General features: G+C 40.2%; 1 protein-coding gene across 2 annotated transcripts in view; it reads left to right on the top strand.

Moving 5' to 3' along the window:
• Nucleotides 1–13,813, top strand: part of GTF3C1 (general transcription factor IIIC subunit 1) — a 195,212-nt gene that overhangs the window by 120,005 nt on the left and 61,394 nt on the right. The gene's annotated exons all lie outside the window — the stretch shown is intronic.

The raw sequence follows: 13,813 nt of genomic DNA, 5'->3' as shown, positions 1-13,813 counted from the left end.
CAGAGACCACAGCGTGCGTTCAGAGGTCTAGTGGAGCCCATGCCTTGACGAATCAGGGCTGTTCTGAAGGCAAAAGGGGGACCTACACGATATTACATAGGTGTGATGGAACCTTCCATCACTGGGAGGCCTGAAAGCCAGCCTCCTCCCTATTGACTATGGGCCCTAACTTTGTAAAGACTTCTGTGGCTACCCTCAGCAGGATATCATCTCATCGCTTGCTGAGAGGATCATCCCTGGCAGACAGCCAAGATCCAACCAGGGAGTGACCCCCCCCACCCCCACCCCATGGTGCACTACTATGTTGTACCCCCAGTTCCACCACTACAGACATTTACCCCGGCCATCCCTGGAACTGGTTTCGGCCAGTAATAGATAGTGGAGGTTGGGACCCTATTGTATTGTTAATCCCGTTACTGCCCCTATTGTCTCTGGAAGGAAGATTAACCCCTTCAATCCCCTATAGACGTACCGGGACATCCAAAAAACACCCCATTAAGAAACCCCTATGGACGTACCGGTAAGTCTAGCCCTTCGTGCAGCGTCAGGGACACATTCGATCGGGCATTCCCTCCGATCTGTCACCCCCCAGTGCCACACATCCGGCAGTAACGTCACACGATCGCTGTGATTGGTCATCACAGCGATCGTGTGACCGTTGCTGCAGATGCTCTGCCTCTCTCCTCCATCTGCGAGAGAGAGACACAGAGCATTGTGCAGAGCTGCAGTAAAAAAAAAAAAAAATCAGTACATAACCACCCAAATACCTGGCTTACCCTAAATTAACCCTTTCCTCCCCATGATCTTCAAAAAAAATAAAAAAAATTTGGGTTTAGTTTGGTGGGTGCCCTGTAATGTCCAGAAAACCACAAAAAACTAGGTATGTGGGGTATTTCCGTAATCAGGAGAGGCGGCTGAACACTTTAGGCTGGATTTCTCTGCCATAGCGTATACCATGTGCAAAATATCCTAAGCAACACAGATGTGTTGGCGAAAAAAGCGCATGAAATTATTGCTACGGCTGACTTTGGCAGTGATTGATGGCCAAATGGCTGCATGGAAAATGTCCAAATGCTCCTGGTGAAATACTCTGGTAGACTGCATTCCAAAAATGTATACTTTTATGGGAACATGTTCTCCTGTGGGAATGCTAAGCTGCTTCATAGATAGCATTGGCTTAGCAAACACCGTGATCCAGTTTGCCGGCACGTTACAACTTATGCCCTGTAATGTCCAGAAAACCACAAAAAAACTAGGCATGTGGGGTATTTCCGTAATCAGGAGAGGTGGGTGAACACTTTAGGCTGGATTTCTCTGCGGTAACACATACCCTGTGCCCTGTGTTGGTGAAAAAGTGCAGGAAATTAGCAACGGCTGACTTTGGCAGTGATTGGCGGCCAAATGGTTGCATGGAAATTGTCCAGATGCTCTTGATGAGATACTCTGGGTTGTCTGCTTTACAGAAATATATACTTGTATGGGGGTATTTATAATTAGGGGGGTGCTAAACAGGCCCAAATGAAACAGGTCTACTAAAGCAAATTGTGAAAATTTCACATTTGGAATCCATAACGCGCTTGGTCCCGTTTTGTGCCATGTAATGTCCAGAAAACCACAAAAAACCTAGGCGTGTGGGATATTTTCGAAATCAGGAGAGGCTGAACAATTTAGGATAGATTTATCTGCCGTAACATATACCCTGTACAAAAAATCCTAAGAATACTACAAAATACTAAGATGTGTTGGTGAAAAAAGTGCAGGAACTAATTTCTGTGGCCACATTTGACAGTGATTGGTGGCCAAATACCTGCATGTAGAGTTCCCAAATACCCCTGATAGGATAGCCTGGTTTGTCTGCTTTACAGAAATATATACCTTTGTGGGTGTTTTTGTTTTATTTGTTTAAAATTAGAGTTGCAGTCCCATCATACCTAAAATAAATCTGGATGGAATTTTCTGTCACTTTACCTAATTTTGTGAGGATTCAGAGGGAAAATTAAAAAAACTTAGATGTTTTTTCAAATTTTTGCTAGTTTTTACTAAATTTCTAATTCTAAATTTTCAGCTAATCATCCAACTATGGTATCAAAAGAAAGCTCTATCTCTCATTGAAAAAACAATGTATAGTTTACATGGGTACACTATTCACAGGAAAAGAGAATAATCGCTGAACCGACAGCGCAAAAATGGCAAAATTGCTCCGGGCTTTGAGGTACCAAAAACCCCTGGGATTGCTTTGCTGGCTATATCCAGCCCTGTGTGTGAAAAAATAAATCAGTCTTCGTTTTGGTTTTAACCTACACTGAGTCTCAGCTAGTGACTGGGAAACCGGGGAAAGGTGAGTTGTCCCAGGCTAAGGAGCACAAGTCAGCGGAGGTAGTCGGTCTGACTATCCAGCTCCGTGACAATAGGTGGTCATAATGTTATGGCTGATCAGTGTATATAAACACTCACTGGCCACTTTATTAGGTACACCTGTTCAATTGCATGTTAACACAAATAGCTAATCTGCCAATCACATGGCAGCGACTCAATGCATTTAGGCAGGTAGACGTGGTCAAGACAACTTGCTGAAGTTCAAACCGAGCATCAGAGTGCGGAAGAAAGGGGATTTACGTGACTTTAAAGGTGGCATGGTTGTTGGTGCCAGACGGCTGGTCTGAGTATTTCAGAAACTGCCGATCTACTGGGATTTTCACATACAACCATGTCTAGGGTTTACAGAGAATGGTTTGAAAAAAAAGAAAATATCCAGTGAGCGGCAGTTGTGTGGATGAAAATGCCTTGTTCACTTTAGAGAAAATTGGGCAGACTGGCTCGAGATGTGTCAGGGTCCTCAGCAAAGACCCAAACGTAGTGACTCACCGGAGTACCCGCTAATGGCGGGTACCAGCTCCCACGCCGCTGCCGTCCTCACTGCTGCTCCGTCGGCTGCTTCGACGTCTGTGTATAGGCGCGCCCCCACCTCTCTTTGTCGTCGGGGCGACCCCTGGTGGTAGCTTTAAAAACCAGCACTGAGTATCACTCAGTGCTCAGTTATTGTGCTTAACAGAGCTCTCTTGTGTTGCTGATTATCCCTATTGATTCCTGTTGCTTGGCTATTGTATACCATTTATGCTGATTTCTCCATTCCTGACCCCTTGGCTATTGATTACTGTTTACGCTGATTTCTCAGATCCTGGACCCTTGGCTATTAAATACCGCTTACGCTGTTTTCTCGAATCCTGACCCATGGCTATTTATTTTTGGACTTTGCTGTGTTACCACCTGCCCACACCGCTGTGAGGTATCCTGCATACCAGGTTCCACATCCCAAACCCCGACAAGATGGCAGAAAGGCAACAGTAACTCAAATAACCACTCGTTGCAACCTAGGTAAGCAGAATACCATCTCTGAACGCACAACACGTCGAACCTTGAAGCAGATGGGCTACAGCAGCAGAAGACCACACCAGGTCCCACTCCTGTCAGCTATGAACAGAAATTGAGGCTACAATTCTCACAGGCTCACCAAAATTGGACAATGGAAGACTGGAAGAACGTTGCCTGGTCTGACGAGGCTCGATTCCAGCTGCGACATGGCATGGTCAGACTTTGGTGCAAACATGAAAGCATGGATCCATCCTGCCTTTAACGGTATCAGGCTGGTGGTGGTGTAATTGTATGGTTGACATTTTCTTGGGACACTTTGGGCCCCTTAGTACCAAATGAGAATCACTTAAACGCGACAGTCTACCTGAGTATTGTTGCTGACCATGTCCATCCCTTTATAACCACAGTGTACCCATCTTCTGTTGGCTGCTTCCAGCAGGATAATGCACCCTGTCACAAATCTCACATCTCAAACTGGTTTCTTGAACATGACAATAAGTCACCGGATCTCAATCCAATAGAGCACCTGTGGGATGTGGTGGAAAGTGAGATTCGCATCATGGATGTGCAGCCGACAAATCTGCAGAAACTCTGTGATGCCATCATGTCCATATGGACCAAAATATGTGAGGAATGTTTCCAGCACCTTGTAGAAAGTATGCCATGAAGAATGAAGGCAGTTCCGAAGGCAAAAGGGGGTCCAACCCGATACTAGCAAGGTGTACTTAATAAAGTGGCCAGTGCGTGTATATACATAAACTGTATGAACCAACCTTGCGCTTCCTTTTTAAGGGACAATAATGGGAGATCTCTGCACGTTTATTAAGATCTGTGTTTCCTATCTGTTTTATGCCTCTCCAGAGGACAACCACCTCTCCATCATATATGGGAGAAGGAACTGTCTAATACTCCACATCTCCAAAGCATGTGTAGGATGGATTCTTGCTCAATATTTTAAATTGGTTCTCCTTAATATTTAGGCAATGAATGATTTTATTCAATGGAATCCAATCTTTACTCTCCATTTTAATTTCAATTTTTCAACTTCTCCCATGCACCTATCATTGGAATTCCCCCACTTTTTTGGGGTGCGTTCTAATTAGGTCTTAACGTTTTGCTACCACTTTATTCACTTTTTTGTTTAAGAAAATATTTTCTAGTAACATGAGCCACTAATTGTATTGTAGAGGCCCATAGATTTTTTTATTTTCTCCCATTCCTTTAGGGTCTGTATTAGTATCTCTGGACCATCTTATCTTTTTTTTTTTTTTTTTTTTTTTTTTTTTTTTTAAACTTTCTCCCTTTCGCCGCTTATCCAGACGCAGAACTCTAAATCTTCTCTTCCTACCGTCTCAGCTTCCATTTTATACCACGGTTAATTTCTCAGAATATCGACTTGTAATTTGTAAATATGAGCTATCATGTTAGCTTGGTAGTGTTGCTTTATCAGGGGGTATCCCAGGCCTCCCAACTTTACAGGTTTAGCCAAAATATATTGTGGCAAGGTAACGGAGTCTGTCAATATCAGTTGCAGATTGGAGCGCTCTCTATTCTCAGCATGAGAGGGTTAATTGATGGGAGTCAGCCCTTTCAGGTAAATCCAATTAACCTGCACTGAGATGTTTAACCCCTTAATCACAATTGACAGTCCGGGCACCTCACCCAAAAACGAAGGGTTAACGACAATTGACGTGCCAGGACCATCATGACTTTAAACGGGTGCATTCGCTTTCTGCACCCAAACGATGTTGATGTAATGCCTCAACATCGAGGCAGTCAGCAACACCGCAATCGGCATCAGGGTCCTCTCTCTCTCTCTCTCTATATATATATAGATATATGGCGGCGGATGCCCGTTTTAAAAGTGTTTAGGAGGCAATCAACGATCACCTCCTGAACTTCAATGGTGTCACTGAAATGCCTCGATCATGAGGCATTCAGCAATACCAGACACTCAACCCAGGACGCGCTGTGGCAACCGCCGCTGCGAGTGATTTCGCCAATCGCAAGATGGTGGCCATCCTGTAAAAATAAACAACAAAGTTGGAAAAGTTCACCAGATGGTCTCCAGACCCTCTAGAGAACTCTGGCTCCACTTGCAGGTTGAATACAGGTACCACATTCAACCATGCAAGTCAATGGAGCCCAGCTTTCTAATCAGTAAAAATAAATTAAAAAATAAAATAAGAAAAAAGTTAAAAACAGTAAAATGTTAAAATAATTTTCCACTGATGTCACCATCAGGGGATCCTTCAAGTTCTAAAAAGTATAAAAAAAAATGTAAAAAAATATATATATATAATATAAAAATATTTTTGTGAGGAAGTCCTAAAATTAGCACATTAGTTTAAAACAATTGGAAAGAGTTAAAATACTGGCATATTAAATACCCATGGGGTGTCTACTTTAAAAAAAAAATTAAAAAAAAAATGTCTGATTTGATGGGGTAAATTGAATTGACCAGGTTCAACAATGTCCCACACATCTAATTTCCAATTAGAAAAATGCACACGTCCCAAATGTGGCCTTTTAGTTCCCCAAAAAACTGACAAACCCATGCAGTATCACTGTACTCAGGAGATGTTTCTGAACACATATTGGGGTGTCGTGTGACAGCTACATATACCAGGAGCTGTAAATTAATACATAAAGTAGGTGTGTGGGGAAAAATACACACAAAAAATACTACTGCAAACTTTGAAAAAACGCTGGTGGTAGAATTAGTGCATGGAAAGAGTTGAAATACCCTGGGGTGTCTAGTTTTCAAAAATATATGGCTTTATTGGGCCCACTGAAATGGCCAAGCTCAAAGATGTACCAAACAGGGCATGGTCAGTGGATCACCAAATGCCAAAGTTCAACATTGAAAAATGCACATGCCCCAAGTGTGGCCCTATCGCCCCCAAACAGCCAGGCAAACCTATTTATGTGGGGTATCGTTGTACTCAGGAGATGTTGCTGAACATATATTGGGGTGTTTTATGGCAGTGACATATACCAAAACCTGTTAATTCATACCTGAAATAAAACAGAAAAGAAAAATGTAAAAACATGACTAACACAAAGTTTTGCAAAGACTGGTGGTAGAATTAGTGCATGAAAAGAGTTAAAATACTAGCATTTGAAAGTAAATTGCATTGGCTGGCTTCAAAGATACCCAAAATGGCAAATGGGGGGGACAAATTACCTGTACTTATTGCCCCATAACGTGCAGAAAAAAGCAAAAAAATATAAAAACATTGGGTATTTCTAAACTCAGGACGAATAGTACAATCTATTTAGCAGTTTTTTTCATTACCTTTTTACAGATGAGTAAAAGATTTTTCAACTAAAAGTTAGAAAAAGTCATTTTGTTTCTACATTTTTCACCATATTTTATACCTTTTTTAATTGTAAATATGATACAATCAAAACTATGTCATCTAAAGAAAGCCCTTCTTGTCCTGGAAAAAAACAAAAAAAAAAAATATATATATATATATATATATATATATATATATATATATATAACTTGTGTGGGTTCAGCAAACGGGAAAGAAGAAAATTACAGCTAAACACGAGCAGAGCAGAAATGTTAAAACAGCCATTGTCACGAAGGGTACAAAAAATAAAATCAGCCTTTGTCACGAAGGGGGTTAAAGGGTCGTTAGAGGCATTAGTTGTCTGGAAACTGGGAGAGAGGCAGTTAAGCCAGGGGCCCTTAGCTGAAAGAGCATTATGGGAGATGTAGTCCTCCAGCAGATGGAAAGCCGCAGGTTGGACGCCCCTGGTATAGATAGTCTCTAAGATGGGATTTGTTTTTTGTTTTGTTTATTTACACTGTGAAACGCAGCACTGTGGACCTTAACCCCTTCAATCCCCTATGGCGGTGCCGGTACGTCCAGCCCTTCTTGCAGCGTCAGGGACACATACCTGCCGCTGCACGGGAGATCAGGCTGTCATTTGACAGCCTGGACTCCCCACTGACAGCAGAAGCCGGCATCGCCGGCTTTCTGCTGTCCAATCTGATGTAACAGCTCCTGGCATGAAAGCCGCAAAGCTGTTACATTTCAAACTGCACGATCGGGCATTCCCTTCCGGGTTGCGTCACTGCTGCTCCGATGAGGCACAGACGCTGCGATCTCTATGCACAGTATGATCAGTGCAGGGGGATTTTTTAAAAAAAATATATAAAATTTTCTAGCCAGTATAACCCTCCTGCCCCTGTTCACAACCCCCAAACCCGTTAAGCCATAGGCATAAAAATTATACAAAAAATGTACACCTATGTATGTTCCCTGGTGCTGGGAAAGTATGGAAAATCTATATTACATAGTTATATAGGCTGAAAAAAGACATGCGTCCATCAAGTTCAGCCTTTCCTATATCTGTTAATTTGTTGCTGTTGATCCAAAAGAAGGCAAAAAAAACCCCGGTTTCGTTCTTTCCAATTTTGCACTAACCAGGGGAAAAAATTCCTTGACCCCAAAATGGCAGTCAGATTTCTCCTTGGATCAATAAGCTGTTTCCCCAAAATTAAAGATTATATCCCTGAAAATTATGCTTTTCCAGGTATCCATCCAGTTGCAGTTTAAACGTCTGTACAGACTCCAATAAAACTACCTCTGCAGGCAGAGAATTCCACATCCTTATTGTAAAAAACCCTTTCCTCTGCTTTAGTCTAAATCTCCTTTCTTCCAGTCTAAACGCATGACCACATGTCCTGTGCATAGTCCTGTTTATGAACAGATTTCCACACAATGGTTTGTATTGGCCCCGAATATATTTATATAATGTTATCATATCCCCTCTAAGGCTTGAGAGAGACCTGTGCGTCGAAACGTTGCCTGTGTGAAATAAACTCACCTTATCATTTGAGTGCTGAGCCTCTGCTTCTTTCTTTTGGATCCCCTCTGAGGCGACATTTTTCTAAACTAAACAGATTTAAATTAGTTAACCTTTCTTCATAACTATAGTGCTCCATTCCTTTTATTAATTTTGTAGCCTGCCTCTGCACCCTTTCTAGTGCTATGATATCCTTCTTTAGAATAGGTGCCCAAAATTGCACAGCATATTCAAGGTGCGGCCTTACCATTGATTTATACAGAGGCAAAATTATATCTTTATCCCGCGACTTGATGCCCCTTTTTATACACGACAATACCTTACTGGCCTTAGCAACCGCAGACTGACATTGCACATTGTTGCCTAGTTTGTTGTCTATAACAATTCCCAAATCCTTCTCATTTGTCATTACCCCTAATTCACTACCGTTTAGGGTGTAGGTTGCTTGTGCATTCGCTACCCCGAAGTGCATAACTTTACATTTATCTACATTGAATTTCATCTGCCATTTGTGTGCCCATTCCCACAGTCTGTCTAGATCCCTCTGCAGCACAGTAATATCCTGCTCGCCCTGTATAACTTTACCTAGTTTAGTGTCATCTGCAAACACAGAAACATGACTTTCAACGCCTACTGCCAGGTCATTTATAAATATGTTGCATAAAATTGGTCCCAGAACAGAACCCTGAGGGACACCACTTACCACTTTTGACCAGCTTGAAAATTTACCATTTATAACAACTCTCTGTTCTCTATCTCTAAGCCAATGTTCTACCCAAGAACAAGAATTTGCATCTAGACCAATTTCCTTCAGTTTGAATATCAACCTATTGTGTGGAACCGTGTCAAACGCCTTGGCAAAATCCAAGTAGATTACATCCACTGCAACACCCTGATCTACACTTCTACTTACTTCTTCATAGAATGCAATTAAATTAGTTTGACAGGACCCATGTTTCATAAAACCATGCTGATTTTTGCTAATAAAACTGTTCTTCCCAAGGAATTCTTGAATATTATCCCTAAACAGCCCTTCAAATACTTTCCCAGCCACGGAAGTTAAGCTCACAGGTCTATAATTTCCGGGCACAGAGTTTGAACCCTTTTTGAAAATAGGAACCACATCTGCCTTCCTCCAATCCTCTGATACAATTCCTGAAAGAAAAGAATCCCGAAAGATTAGAAACAGAGGTTCACTTATTTCCTGACTCAGCTCCTTAAGTACTCGTGGGTGAATACCGTCAGGTCCCGGAGCTTTGTTGACATTAATTTTCTTTAGTTGCTGCAGCACCTTGTCCTGAGCCATCCAATCACAGTTAGACTGAATTTTTTTCTCAGTGGTCCTATGTATATCCATTGCCATAGGTTCCTCCTTAATATATACTGAGGAAAAATAGTCATTTAAAGTTTCTGCTTTTTCCTGGTCCTCCTTAACCAACACTCCCCTCTCTGTTAATGAACCCGCGTTTTTTTAGAATTTATGTACTTAAAGAATTTTTTGGGGTTAGTTTTGCTCTCTTTGGCAATCACTCTCTCATTTTCTAGTTTAGCCCATCTAATCACCTTTTTGCATGCTTTATTGGCTTCCTTATATCTTATATAGGATGCCTCTGATTCGTCTGATTTAAATGCTGTAAAAGCCATTTTCTTATTTTTAATTTTCTGCTTAACGCCCCCACTAAGCCACATCGGTTTCAATTTGTTTCTTTTATATTTGTTTCCTAGTGGTACATACTGAGAAGTGTACCCTGCTAATATTTGTTTGAAAATACTCAATTTTTCCTCAGTATTTTTATCCCTGAAGAGTTTTTGCCAGTCAATAAGTTGTAAAGCTGCCCTTATCTTATTGATAAGCCTCCAGCCTTCTAGCCATCATCTCCCCTAACACAGCAGACCCTCTTCCGTTTAGGGGCAATCCATCACCGCTATAAAGATTGTACCCCAGCCCAGTGCTCTAGAAAGCCAAAACCCTCCTTCCTACACCATGCCTTTAGCTACGCATTTACCTCCCTGATCTCCCGCTGCCTTTCTACTGTTGCGCGTGGCACAGGTAATATTTCTGAAAATACTACCTTGGACGTCCTTTTCTTCAGTTTATCTCCTAATTCCATGAAAACATTTTTTAGGACCTTCCATTTTCCACTGACTGTCATTGCTACCAATATGGACCATGACAGCCGGGTCTTCCCCAGCCCCTCCCAAACTGTCTGGTTGAGCCTATCAGAGCGGCAGATTACCCTATCTACTCTCTTAATAATAGAGTCCCCTACCACCACAACCTGTCTAGCCTTTCTTACGCTCTCAACCCACACCTGAATTGATAAACTTGGAGGGGATTTTCCATCACTTTACCTAATTTTGTGAGGATTCAGAGGGAAAATGTAAAAAATATTAGGTTTTTTTTTCTAATTGTCGCTAGTTTTTATATACACTACTTTTTATATATTTCAGTGAATAATAATTTCTCCATCAGTGTTTTACACTACTTTTATACGTACTAGACATCAAAGGAAAAAAACAAACATTTCTACCTCGGTGCACGGTATTACCTTCAACATAAATTCTATTACATTGCTTTTATACATACATGACCCAGAAGAGAGAGGAAAAAACTGCAAAAAAATCCACCATATTTATGTCTTCACCATTAGTGTACTAACGCTACTTTTTAAACACAAAATAATAGTTTCTGCCTCAGTGCAAGATATTGCCTTCAACATTATTATACTGCTTTTATACATACATAACCCCAAAGAAAGGGGTTACATCTACATATTTTAACCATAACCGTTTCTCATATTTTTGCCTTCACCCATTTCTGCAACTGTGTACAGTGTTACCTTCATCATTAGTATTGTTGTACTACTTTTTTATATACATAACCAAGAATAAAATCTTATATCTATACATATTTTTAGCTTCAACATAAGTGATCTCACACTGCTTTTTCAGACAGAAAAAAGTCTGTTATTAGTTCTCTTCCCTTACTGCAGATTCTTTTTGATGAGCCACAGCATCACCATTTCTGATGACTTTAGTCTCCATGAAATATCAACAATTTTGATATCTGATGTTATGGTCTTTGTATAACCCAGTAATCTTAAAATTAAATCTCCTTTTTTATCTCGTGGCATATGACAGGTCCTGCAGTACTGGCTTTTTCTTAAACCCCTTAACGTCCATTGACGGTTCAGGCATGTCACGCAAAAACGGTCCCTTAACGACCAATGACGTGCCTGGAACGTCATTTCATTAAACAAGCTTAAACGGTGTTGCTGTAATGCCTTGATCACGAGGCATTCAGCAACACCGAACACTCACACCAGGACGTGCTGTGACCGCTCCAGAGTGCGGTCACAACCGCCACTGCGAGTGATTTTGCCACTCGCAAGATGGCGGCGGGTCCATGTAAGTCGATGGAGCCCAGCTTTCTAATCACAATGTGATTAGTGAAATATTTAAGTAGTAGTAATAAAAAAAAAAAATATGTAAAAAACAAAAAAGCTACACAAAAATGGTAACATTTAAAAATAGTTATGCATCAGAGGAACCATCCAGTTGCAGCAAAATGTAAAACAAAAGTCCAAAAAGAATAAATAAAATGAAGTTTATTATTATGAATAAGTGCTAAAATTAGCGCTGTTACTTCCCAAAAATCTTGACATGGAAAGAGTTAAAGTAAAAGCATTTAAAATACCGAACGGGTGTCTAATTAAAAAAAAAAAAGTGGGATTACTGTCTTGGTGATCTTACCATAACTGCTGATTGGAGACCTTGGGGGATCTCTCTTGCCGCCACTATTGAATGTATGTGTCCTGTATCGTCTGCTGTTGTGTTGTGTATATATGCTTAATAGAATCTTAATACAGGCTTTTATTCAACAGCGCACTATATATTTGAATGTCACCATACTTCTTTTTTGGGATATACAAATGTTCAACTTCTTAGATCTGTAGAGGTTCCGATGAAGCCTATATTATTAATTCAGACAATTGTTTTACCTTATGGCTGTTATTAATACTATTGGATCTGTTTACAATTGAATGTATTTATCACATTTTTGTATGTTTTAATTACCAATCAATAAAAAAAATAATGGTTTGATGGGGTAAATTGCATTGGCCAGCTTCAAAGATACCCGAAATAGCACATGGGGCAGAATGACCAGCTTTGGGGGAAAAAATGGTTTTAAAATCGCAAAGTGCTACTTGTACTTTATTGCTCCATAACTTGGAGACATATAGTAGACTCTATGTAGCAGGTTTTTTTCATTAGCTTTTTTGGATGAGTAAAATATTTTTCTGGTAAAAGTCAGAATTTTTTTTTTCAATTTTTCATCATATTTTTTTGGGGGGGGAAAAAAAAATTAGATGTGATCCGAAGAAAGCCTTTCTTCTATTGCAAAAAAAAAAAAACAATATATAACTTGTGTGGTTAGACTAAATGAGTGAGGAGAAAATTACTAAATCTAAACACCAGCCCCACAAAAGTGTTAAAACAACCTCTGTCCCAAAGGGTACAAAAGGTAAAACACAGCCTGGTCCTTAAGGGGTTAAAAGCTTTGATGACAAATTCTCTTGGTTGATAAACATGGAAACGGGCAATAATATCTTGTGGACTTTTTTAGTCAGATTTGTTGACTTTATCAACAGTGACATCTTTCTAGTATTCATCATGGCCATTCGCCTAAGTCTTCTATCGAGTTTGTCTCAGGGAAATTCCTAAAATGCAAATTCCAGCGTCTTGAGCCATCTTCTGCCTCATTACATTTCAACTCGAATTGTGAAATAGTTTCCACCAATTGCAAATTTTCCTTTTTTAGGGCTTCAAACTGGGCATCATTTTTAATTACTTTATCCTCCAGCCTTTGGATCTTGCTTGCCATATTATTAACCATTTTTTTAGTTTCTTCTAACATTCCTTTAAGGCTTGAACTTAAAGGAGTAACCACTTTTGTTCCCCCTCAATCTCATGTTTTCTGGGGAATCTCCTGCAAAGGATAGGTCCATTGTGTTTTTTTTTTTTTTTTTGCTTTGTCTTTTATTCTGTGGTGAAAAGTATGTAGAGTGTCTTTTTTTTTCCTCTTTATGGTCTCTTTTCCCTTTTTTGTTTGGGATTTAACCTCTATCTGCTGTCTTCTTGAGGACATCCCTTACTGCTTGATATATTTTCTTTCTGATCCCCTTATGTCCCCAAAATGAAGGAGAGGAAAAAAAACTAAATTTTGCTAAATAATAACCAGTTTTCACACCTAGCACTTTAACAGCTTTCTATAGCCCCTTTACCAGGCTTAGACCTTAGATTTTTTTACCATCTGTCTTCCCGAACCCTATTTTTAATTTGCCACCTTTATTGGCAATACAGTGTTCTGAAAATGTTTTTTTTTTTTTATAGTCTCCTGTGCATAATATAGCTCCTTTAGCCAGCTAGTTTTACAGCATCCGTCCTTAGATATTGAGTCACCAAACCCTATTTGTTAGGTGGGTAAAGCCACACAGCAAGACGCTACAGAGTGAATACTGTCTGCAATATGCCACATAAATTAAAAAAACCACTTCCCTTTATTGGCGATACCATTGTCCTCAGCCAGTATTTTTTCTCTCCTCTAGGTCTTTCT

This window comes from Spea bombifrons, chromosome 7 (assembly GCF_027358695.1).
Source record: "Spea bombifrons isolate aSpeBom1 chromosome 7, aSpeBom1.2.pri, whole genome shotgun sequence".
Taxonomy (NCBI): Eukaryota; Metazoa; Chordata; class Amphibia; order Anura; family Pelobatidae; genus Spea; species Spea bombifrons.
The sequence above is the reverse complement of the archived record's forward strand: the minus strand, read 5'-3'. Positions and strand labels throughout refer to the sequence as shown.